This window comes from Diadema antillarum, unplaced genomic scaffold (genome assembly GCF_040938485.1).
Source record: "Diadema antillarum isolate AM-2024a unplaced genomic scaffold, OU_Dant_1.0 seq00001526_RagTag, whole genome shotgun sequence".
NCBI lineage: Eukaryota > Metazoa > Echinodermata > Echinoidea > Diadematoida > Diadematidae > Diadema > Diadema antillarum.
This window is the reverse complement of record NW_027272258.1, coordinates 363,530-373,868: the sequence shown is the minus strand read 5'-3', so window position 1 is coordinate 373,868 and position 10,339 is coordinate 363,530. Positions and strand designations below refer to the sequence as shown.

At 39.0% G+C, this 10,339-nt stretch overlaps 1 long non-coding RNA gene across 1 annotated transcript; it reads right to left on the bottom strand.

Annotated features, from left to right (window-relative positions):
• Positions 1 to 3,003: 3,003 nt before the first annotated feature.
• LOC139710377 (uncharacterized) lies at positions 3,004 to 7,464 on the bottom strand. Its single transcript, XR_011709453.1, has 3 exons — positions 7,341 to 7,464; positions 5,938 to 6,006; positions 3,004 to 3,118 (listed from the first exon to the last, which is right to left on the bottom strand). It is a non-coding gene; the product is annotated as an uncharacterized lncRNA (long non-coding RNA).
• Positions 7,465 to 10,339: the final 2,875 nt, after the last annotated feature.

Below are 10,339 nucleotides of genomic sequence, written 5' to 3'. Positions count from 1 at the left end.
GAACGTGGTATTGAATCTTTCAAATCACACACTAAATTCTGCTAAATGTAACCAAACAAAAATGATATAAAAAAGAATGAAATCAGCAAGAGAAAATAATGACAGAGAGTAATTGATCATGAAGTACCAAAACGACTTTCTACAAATATCAGACATCAAGACCATTTCTATTTCATACGATCAATTTACCATTTGCGCCATTGGCGCAGTTACTAAACAACATGTATTCAGAATTTCACTTGCAATGTACCTACAATTTGGGCCTACATAAGATATTTGTCTTTAACTTGTTGAGGGTGGGCGTATTTTGTTAGAACGCACATCCTATAGACACCTGCCCAAGTATACTCACGACTAGTCTTCAACTGGTTAACAATAAGGTAGCATACTGTAAAAGTGGAAATTTTTGCGGTGTTGAAATTTTCACGCATTTCACGCGATTAGAAACTAGCACGAAAATAAAAGCACGCAAATATTTTTGCTTGTCATATGTTTCTGTAGTAAATATCTTGATACCGCAGAATTAAAAACATGCAAAACTCTTCTTACCCAGCCAAGTGCGAAAAATTAGTCGCACGAAAATATCCACTTTTACAGTATCCAACAGTGTGGAACAGCAAGTCATTAGTCTAATGGCAAATATGTTTGATCACAAAGTGCAGAAGCTGGAAAGAGAATAAAATAAGATACATGTTTGTACTGCATTGTCATAGTGATTGGTTTTTGGTACTGTTCTGGATCACGATCGATATCTAGAATTGAATCTAGAACAATGTGTGCCCAGATCTATGGCACTGGAGGAACTGTGGCCTTGGTAGAGGTTTGCATTCTCCAATTGCTTCTGATTTAGATACAAAGTTTGGTGCAGTTTGCAGCTTTTATTGCCTCACTACATTATAACCAATTGAAGGCGAGCTAATTTACTATACCACGCATTCCCCATAGACACTTGCCTATATATTATTCAAGACTAGTCTTCAACGGGTTAAGATCATGTAAGAAATGGAAAGCAGATAAACAAAGCTCACTGTTCAAGTTGTGAGTTGGTGAGGATGAGTGGGTGCTAGGCAGCTGGGGCACCCGGTGGGAAGGCGATGGGGAGAGGCGAGGGGACACTCGTGTGGTGGATGAAGACCGACTACTGGAGCTCGCTGAATCACCTGAAATGATATAGAAATCAATTATCAACTCAGCTACTATGCTCATCACTCAATAAACTCATTTCATGAAGTCTTAATCTAAACATGCGACTGAAATATACAGACATCTAGGCTACACCTATGACAGTCATGTTACAAAAGATTAGAAGGAACTTCATTTTTCAACCATTCAACTGTTGAATAGAATGTACTCTTGCCTTCCACAGTACAAAAAATATCAATCGAAACATTCACAAATGCCCTTCTTGCAGATCCATCCATGCTGGAAAAAGTATTTCAGAGGGAGAAACTACCAAGTACTGAGTACACAGTCAACTCTGTACAACAATACTATTGATTTTCATAAACATTGTTTCAGAAATGCTATAATCCCATATATATCTAGCTCCATATGTAGGCAACTGTTTCTATTTCTCTTTTGTCAATGCAATATGGATGCTATCAAGTGTGTTTGTTGGACTGTGGTAGCCTCACAGACTGATTAGTCTAAATTTACAAAGGTAGTTAGAACTTTCCGCTAACCCATGGTTTAAGGTTTAATAGTCTGAAGCTAAGGGTAGCGTGAAATAGAGATAACTTGCAAATATGGTTTTATCAGCGTGCTTTTGTTATTGGTTTATTTTGGTGTACATTATGCAATGTGTCACATGCATTTATGCAGTCAGAATTTGCAAAATCCACCGACGAGAATTAGATTACCTGTAGTGAATTCCGATCAATGTGAGTGTCAAAATGACACTGTATCCCAAGGATTATTTTGAAGCGTTATGTGGTGTATCATTTTTGGCCTTGAATCATGATATTACCATGCCTGTTTTATCATTGATTTATAATAATATCTACATTAATTTTATATTAACTATGTTTTCTGTATGTTCATTATATGTTTTATGATACCACGTTGAAATGTATTATATTCTGTTTATTTTCTGTTTTCCACAGCACAAGTATCCTTACTGGGTAGAATGAGTACTTCATATGAGTTCACTATCAACATTTTATTATTATCATCATGCACAGACATATTCATCCATGAGTTTCTGGCAAACTAAATTCCTTAGCAGCTCCATATGAAAGACTTTCTTTTTATGTGGAAGAATTTAGAGATCCACAATAACATGATGTTTTTAACTTACTCTTACTTCTTGTATGCATTGTAAGATGATGCACTTTATTTCTAGCTCACAAGTCTGCTTGAAGAGAGTCAATTACCTATAAAACAATTACCACATTACAAGAAGAGGGTGAACACAGTACACATACTTCACCTTGTACTGCAATTGCATTGATACAACATCAGCAGTACGGTCCTGAACAAAGAAATAACCAATTTACTAAAGAAATCTCACAATTTTTATGTCCAATGCTGTTTTGATTGCACTATTTGGTTGATAATACTTGTAGTACTGATGGTGCAAATCTCAACTGCTCTGATGTATCACATAGTGTTTTGCAAATGAGGTATTATGCCTGGCAATTATTGGGCTGAAATGCAATACTTGTACTTTCTAAATCAGTACACACAAATCAAATTTAGCTTTCTATTTTGATATCTGGGCAGCTCAATACAAGGAACTAAGCTAAAAACTACAGAAGATTGTTTCACACAGAAACTTCAATTCCTCACTCTGTTTCTTGACAAAGTGCATAGATTCATTAGAATAGGTCTAATCCTCAAAACAATGCACACTACTGGGGAGGCTGTCTTTGTTTTTCAACAACTTTCTAATTTATCATGCTCCTAAGTTCTGTTTAAAGTCTCCATACAGTCCTTCTGTACTGGCCACAGCTGCCCGGGCTTTTCTACACATTTGTAATGCTGCTATGGAAGGTAACTGCTGCCCTTGTAATAGCTTCTGTCAAAGAGCCAGGTCTCAGTCTATGGTGTTTTATTCAAACTCCGCCCTCTGAATGAACTCTGAATCATGCATGCTGAAGCTCCAAATGTTGCAAAGTTGCTGAAATAACAAGAAAATTATAAAGACAATTTGATTATACAAGTATATGTATTGTGCTGATAGACAGATAGATGATATAAAATGAAATGAAATGAATGAATACACGATATTGTGATGTAAAGAATATGTCCTTAAAGTGTATACTTGCAATTCATGTTCACATTCATTAAATAGGGATGGGGAATCAACCCCTTGTGCTGTTGTAGTAGTAAGCTGATTTTAAAATTCCTGCTTATTCTACTCACTTGATGTACGGTTCACTTGTGATAACAAAATACAATGTACAATGTGTACCAGCTCATGAATGTAGCATGTAATTATGGTCCTCTACCTCTCAAATCAGTTCAGTGCACGATGAAATGCGGAAAGGTTTACAACTGGTCTGGTGCAGTCAGACCAAATCCATGGTTATTCATTCGGGTACAGACCTAAGAGGTGACAAGCACTAATTCACGATTCACACACAGCTCATTTTCATAAAAGATTATGACAAGCATCAAGTGTGTATCAGTGTAGAGATCCACAAAATGGCACAATTACATACAGTGTAGTATTGTACATCACTCCAATGTTTGCAGGAGATGGAGTAGGCACAGGTTACAATGCAACCCTGCATGATGATCATGTACACCATGCATAGTTGTGTTTACAGGTAGCTCACTTGCAGTGGCAGTTGCCCATCAATGGAACAGGATTATACAGAAATGAGCTGTAGCCTAAAGCACTTCAACTAGATTTGCCTGTACCAGATCCAAGAGCTGAGCTAGATCATAATATATGCCTTGGATGTATCCTGTGGAGCACAGCAAATAATGCCTTTCATGTACACATATATCCGTAATTCATCCACACAGTATCCCTTACTGTGACTCACGCGAACATGAAGCCCCAGGGTTAGCGTATTCCATTCTATATGGCCACATTTTTGTTTGGTTCTTTAAAATTGAAACCAATACTAATTGTAAATATAAGTGTACCTCGGTATTATTCCATGTTAAATGACAGCAAGATAGCAACATCATGGGACACCTGGATATAAATATTCCCTTCTTTGTAACAGCCAACATGGGTTTAGAAAAGGGAGGTCCTGCGAAACTCAACTAGTACGATTAACTGACGACCTGGCCCAAATTCTTGACGCGAAGGGTCAAGCTGATCTCTGCATACTAGATTTCAATAAAGCATTTGATTCTGCACCTCATCATCGCTTGTTGGCCAAGCTTGACCACCTTGGTATTCGAGGAGCAAAAAAGACTGGATCCAAAACTTCTTAACAAAACGTTCCCAGAGGGTACTAGTCGAAGGTCAATGTTCGTCCAGCCAACCAGTGATTTCAGGAGTGCTGCAAGGGACAGTCTTGGGTCCACTGCTGTTTTTAACGTACTTGTGATATCCCATCTTGCATCTCATTTAAAGTCAGACTGTTTGTGGACGACCTGGTTCTTTATAGACATATGTGACAGTGCACCTCAAAACGAACGTAAAGTCGCACACAATGATTTTGCGTGAGGACTGAAAATAAGTGAAATGGGTCAACCTAGCCGAACTTGACTTTTTCATATTTTCTAAAAGAGTGGGTCTTCTTTTACATTATGCTAAAATTTGGGATCATAAAACGGGCAGGAAAGTGTGTTTTTTAGCAGTTTATCTCGAACATTTTTGATAGAATACAGAGACTCCAACCCAAAGTACCTTCTGATCTGAGATTCTCTCGCCTGAAACCCCTAGCAAACGGGAGACTCAAAGTTGATGTGTGCGAAGCGCGAAATTCCCAGGGTTCTAGATGCTCTCTGGTGCTATCTAAGGCTTATTTTTTCAACATACGATAGAAATATGTAAGAAATCCTTTCCAACGGGAGACAAAGAGCCAGGGCGGGAGAAATTAAATCTCAAACGGGAGAACGGGAGATTTTGCAAAAATGGGTTTTCGGCGGGAGATCTCCCGTCGAAAACGGGAGAGTTGGAGTCTCTGAGAATAGTGTGATTAGGTGTGTCTTTAGAATTCCTTTTTCATTTTTGAAAAACCTTGTCCACACTCTTCACTTTCAACTCTAATAACTTTTGAAAGGATTGTGCTACTGCTTTGAAAGTTGGCATTAATTATGGACAGAATGTGTTAATGAGGCATGCTTAATTTAGTTTAATTGATAATCCCTTCATTGTTGTTACTCTGGTGGTTTACTTCCTGTTTTTTGTCCCATTCATCGCACAGCCAGCACGGTTTGATAAAGATTAGCGCTTGAATAGACATTGTACTTCAGAGCCTCTTTTCTCAGTTCACACTTTTCCTGAGTTTGTGCTTTCTTTCCAATATTTAGATAGGTTAGGAGAGTCCATTTGATTTGAGTTATACATCATTTTAAAGCTTAAAGTCTGCTCTTTCAGAATATGGTCTTAACTAAAAATTCATGTCTGGCGACTTTTTGTTTGTTTTGAGGTGCAGGGTCACATATGATCTCTCCAAAGGACTGTGATATTTTCCAACAAGATATCATAGCACTGTGCAATTGGCAGTCACAATGGCAGATTAAGTCTAAAAGCTCATGTGTCATATGAATATGAGAATAACCCACAAGAGGAGCCCTCATCACCACACATAAATTAGGCACAAGTACGTCACGAGTGGCTTTGCCCTACAGGAAGAGAAACATCATCCTTACCTACAATGTAGGCATACAGCTGACACACAGATAGAACCTCATCTGGTCAAGACACATCAATCAGACAATCTCAAGTGCAAACAAGATCTTAGGTCTTTTGCACCATAAACTCTGGAGCTGTTCCAAATTTACAAAAGAAATTGCCTATAAAACCCTCACCTCGTATGTCCAAAGCTCGCGTATTGTTGTGCCATTTGGGATCCTCTTCAAGTCACCCACATCACCAACCTGGAGAAAGTTCAAAGAATATCTGCTAGGTTTGTCACCAACTATTACAGGAAAACCATCAATCAGTGTCACAGACATGCTCCATAAAGATTGAAAAGTGGAATTCTCTTCAAAGACGCCACACTATTGCCAGGCTTACACTAACCCGGGGGGCTCCTTGTGCACAAGTATACTGTAATTTACGTATTCGGGCTGGTCGCAGTTGTACTTTTACCTAACGTTACAGCTAATTCATAAAGAAACTTATCTTCTGTAATTGTTCAATCCTGTCAAATATAGATCACCTAAAAAGGAATTAATGCCAGAATTGGACCACCAACCAGATCAAACCAACCCTTGAGGGCATGAATGATGAATTAAAACATTATTCAGACAACAAAGATTGTTATCATCACCCACTTTGTCTTTAAAGGACAAGTTCACCTTCATAGACATGTGGGTTGAGTGAATGCAGCAATATTAGTAGAACACATCAGTGAGAGTTTGAGGAAAATCCGACAATCCGTTCAAAAGTTATGAATTTTAAAGTTTCTGCTCAGTCATGGCTGGATGCGAAGACTACTGTAGCTTGTGATGTCACATGAGTACAACGGTATAAAGAAAGTACAAAGAAAATTCACCTTATTTTCACTTTTCTCGCATAACAAAAGAACACTCGACTTCTCTCTTTCAGAAGGCAAGGGGAATAATATTATCCTTAACATACATCAGTAACAAGTCCAAGAAATGTGCACTTCATTCAAAAAGTAAAATTTTGTGAAATTCTCTGTTTATTTTCATTATGTCGTTGTACGCATGTGACATCACACACTGTAGTAGTCTTCTCATCCAGCAGTAATTGCACAGATACTTGAAAAAATTCATAACTTTTGAACGGATTGTCGGATTTTCCTCAAACTTTCACTGATGTGTTCTACTAATATTGTTGCATTCACTCAATCCACATGTACATGACGGTGAACTTGTCCTTTAATACCCAAAAGGACAATCCTAATCTGGAAACACTGGTCACTGCCATCCAGCGTCCAGCAGAAATAATGACCATTACACATCAATACTTTTAAATCTTATTTGTCTAAAATGAGATTTTATAGTCCTGCAACTGTACGCATACGGGACTGCAGGTCAATAGCCCAGCAGCGGCGGTTGGTGCAGTACAAACAAGAGGAGACAATTACAAAAGACCCAATGATCTGTCTACTGTAGACCCACATACCTAAAATAATGTTAGTAAATTTACTGTAGAAGAGTAGGTCTAGTCAATCATCTGTCTGTATTCATGGTATATCTGACAGCATATCGTGTACCAATTGGGTAAACAAAACACACCTCACCTGATATGAGATTATGATGCGCTGTCATCATAATTGAAGACTCACTTCTATCAGGTGGGTCTCTCAGCAGTAGAAATTACAGATGACTCTTTGCTCTGTTGCTTGGCCTTGCTTTGACAATGAGATTATGGATTGCCATGGTACACCACACGCACAGTACGGTGTGTGTGTAGGTAGTAAGAGGCCTAGCTCTAGGCGCTTCCATTGTCGGTGCGTAACCATGTCTGATGTACACGAAGTGTGCACATTGACGCACAGACAGGACAGATGAACCAGATGAGATCAGATATTAATTATTATGATTACTAGTATGGTACATTATGCATTGGTTTTCCTACCTACATTCAGAATCAGTGGCGTAACTACGGGGCGGGGGGTGGGGCATGGGGGGCACGTCCCCCCCCCCCCCATCCGCTGGTTTAAAAAAAAAAAAGAAAAAGAAGAAGAAAAAAAAAAACCCTACCAAAATGGTAATTCAAGGGTTAGTAAACTGCTTTTGAAATCGACATGAAAGGATGATCAAGAAAAAAGATATTTTTCTAAGATTTCTTTTAACCATATATGATATATTAAAGAGGTATATACAGTGAAACATTGTTCAAAAAGCCGGAGACGACAAAAGATTGTGATTCAGCGTGATTCCTGGTTGGCATTTTGAATACAAGCAGGATGTGTGCAGTGTACTCAGAACATCGGAATGGCAAAAAGAGTCGCTGCAATTAATGTTGCGCAGTGTGATAGGTTCACACATTTGCTATCAAAGCTTGATCATTGATTTTGCAGTGTTGCTTTACATACTAGTCTATATCAAAATGCCTTGCAGTGCCAATAATAAGACTTGACCTTGGCTATTTCCTATTTTTTCCATCTATATGAAACACACACACACACAAACACAAACAAATTAGGGATGCTCTATATAAAGTGCAGATTTTGGACATCCTTCTCCCGCTTGTCACTTCGACGCCCCCTCGCTAGTCATACCTCCCCCAATCATGAACGTAAACCCTTGACTACCAGTGGCGGATCCAGGGGGCGCACCGGGCGCCCCTCCCTCCGAAGCGAAAAAAAAAATATATATACATGTAGCTACAAACGACAGTTTTTGGACGGTAAAATGTCAAAATTTTCAAGCTCGCTCGCTTCGCTCGGTCGCATTTAACCGTTATATATGCCATTCTCCTGATGTTACTGCCAGTAATTGCCAGCAGTTGCGCCCGGTGCGCCCCCCCCCCCCCCCCCCCCGAATCAATTTCCAAAGCGAAAAAAATATAGCTACAAACGGCAGTTTTGGGACTGTAAAATGTCAAAATTTTCAAGCTCGCTCGCTTCGCTCACTCGCAGTTAATCGTTATGCAATTCTCCTGATGTTGCTGCCAGTAATTGCCAGCAGTTGCGCCCGGTGCGCCCCCTCCCCTTAATTTCCAAAGCGAAAAAATATGGCTACAAACGGCAGTTTTTGGACTGTAAAATGTCAAAATGTTCAAGCTCGCTCGCTTCGCTCTCTCGCATTTAATCGTTATGCCATTCTCCTGATGTTACTGCCAGCAACTGCCAGCAGTTGGCGCCCGGTGCAACCCCCTTAATTTCCAAAGCATATGTATATATATATATATATATATATATATATATATATATATATATGTGTATATACATATATATATATATATACATATATTATTATATAGCTACAAACGGCAGTTTGGGGACTGTAAAATGTCAAAATTTTCAAGCTCGCTCGCTCCGCTCGCTCGCATTTAATTGTACAGTTATGCAATTCTGATGTTGCTGCCATGAGGTGCCCCCAATGTCTTGACCCACGGTACGCCTTTGTTCAGAATCCACTTCAAATTGTAATAAAAATTTACAGATTTTTTTTTCTCCTGATTTTATTTCGTGCATTAATTCATGTCTGCATGAAAAAGTCTCAAAAATTTCATCTTTATTTGGAAGTTAGAATATCATTGAAGACATACACTCAGCATAGATAGCAGCTATCTAACTATGACAGGCAAACTTTTTCTTGAAACAGGTTGATGTGCGATTCTTTTGCGAGATATTCAGAAACCACTATATGAAATGTTAAAAAGTCTATAATTCTAAGAGGAATTGAAAGTTTATTTGATGGAGATAAGTTTTAGAATGGCTGAGATATCTAAAAACCAAGATAGTAATCAAAACAATCCTAATTAAAGGTGGTTCCCATCTTTTAAGGGCTTGCTTTGTTTTGGATATCTTAACAATGGGATAAGAGTACAATGCTATTATAGGTCGTATATACCCGCCAAGTTTTATAGAAGCTGTATAGGCCTAGATACTGGAAAAAAATGATAATAATCAGGACCATGGTCCGTAAAGTATCACTTTGACCCCACCCCCCCCCCCCACACACACACACACACATCAGTGGAGGATCCAGAGGGGGCGCAACGGGCACGCGCCCCCTCCCCTTTATTTTTGGTTAAAACGAAAGAAAAGAAAACAAAAATTGGGGGAGGGGTGCGTGCGCCCCCCCCCCTTATAGTCCTTTTATTTCGCAAAGGCGCCTCCCCTTCACGGAGTTTTTTGGATCCGCCCCTGCACATAATTCCTGAGACGTGAAAATTGTTCTTGCTTTCAAAAATCAACAACCGTTTTTGTCCAAATATTTCACCCAAAGTGTGCACCAGATTGATTGATTTCAATTTTGAAAATGAAAAATATCTCTCTGGGAGAGAGATGGATACCCGACCCCTCCAACAACCTCTCCCTCTGTGTAGGTCCCTTTCCATATGCGCACTAAATCTACACTTTTGAGATAAAAAAACATTCGAATATTTCATCAAAAATTGTGCACCAGATCATTATGTCATTTCATACCAATGCCAAGAAAAATGTAAAAGTTCCGTCATGTGGGAGGGGATCTCCTTTCAATAATTGACCCCTTTCCCACTTGGTTCCTCTCCGTAGGGCCTATAGATTCAGTATACACTTTCGGGATGGACAATTTCCCAAATTCC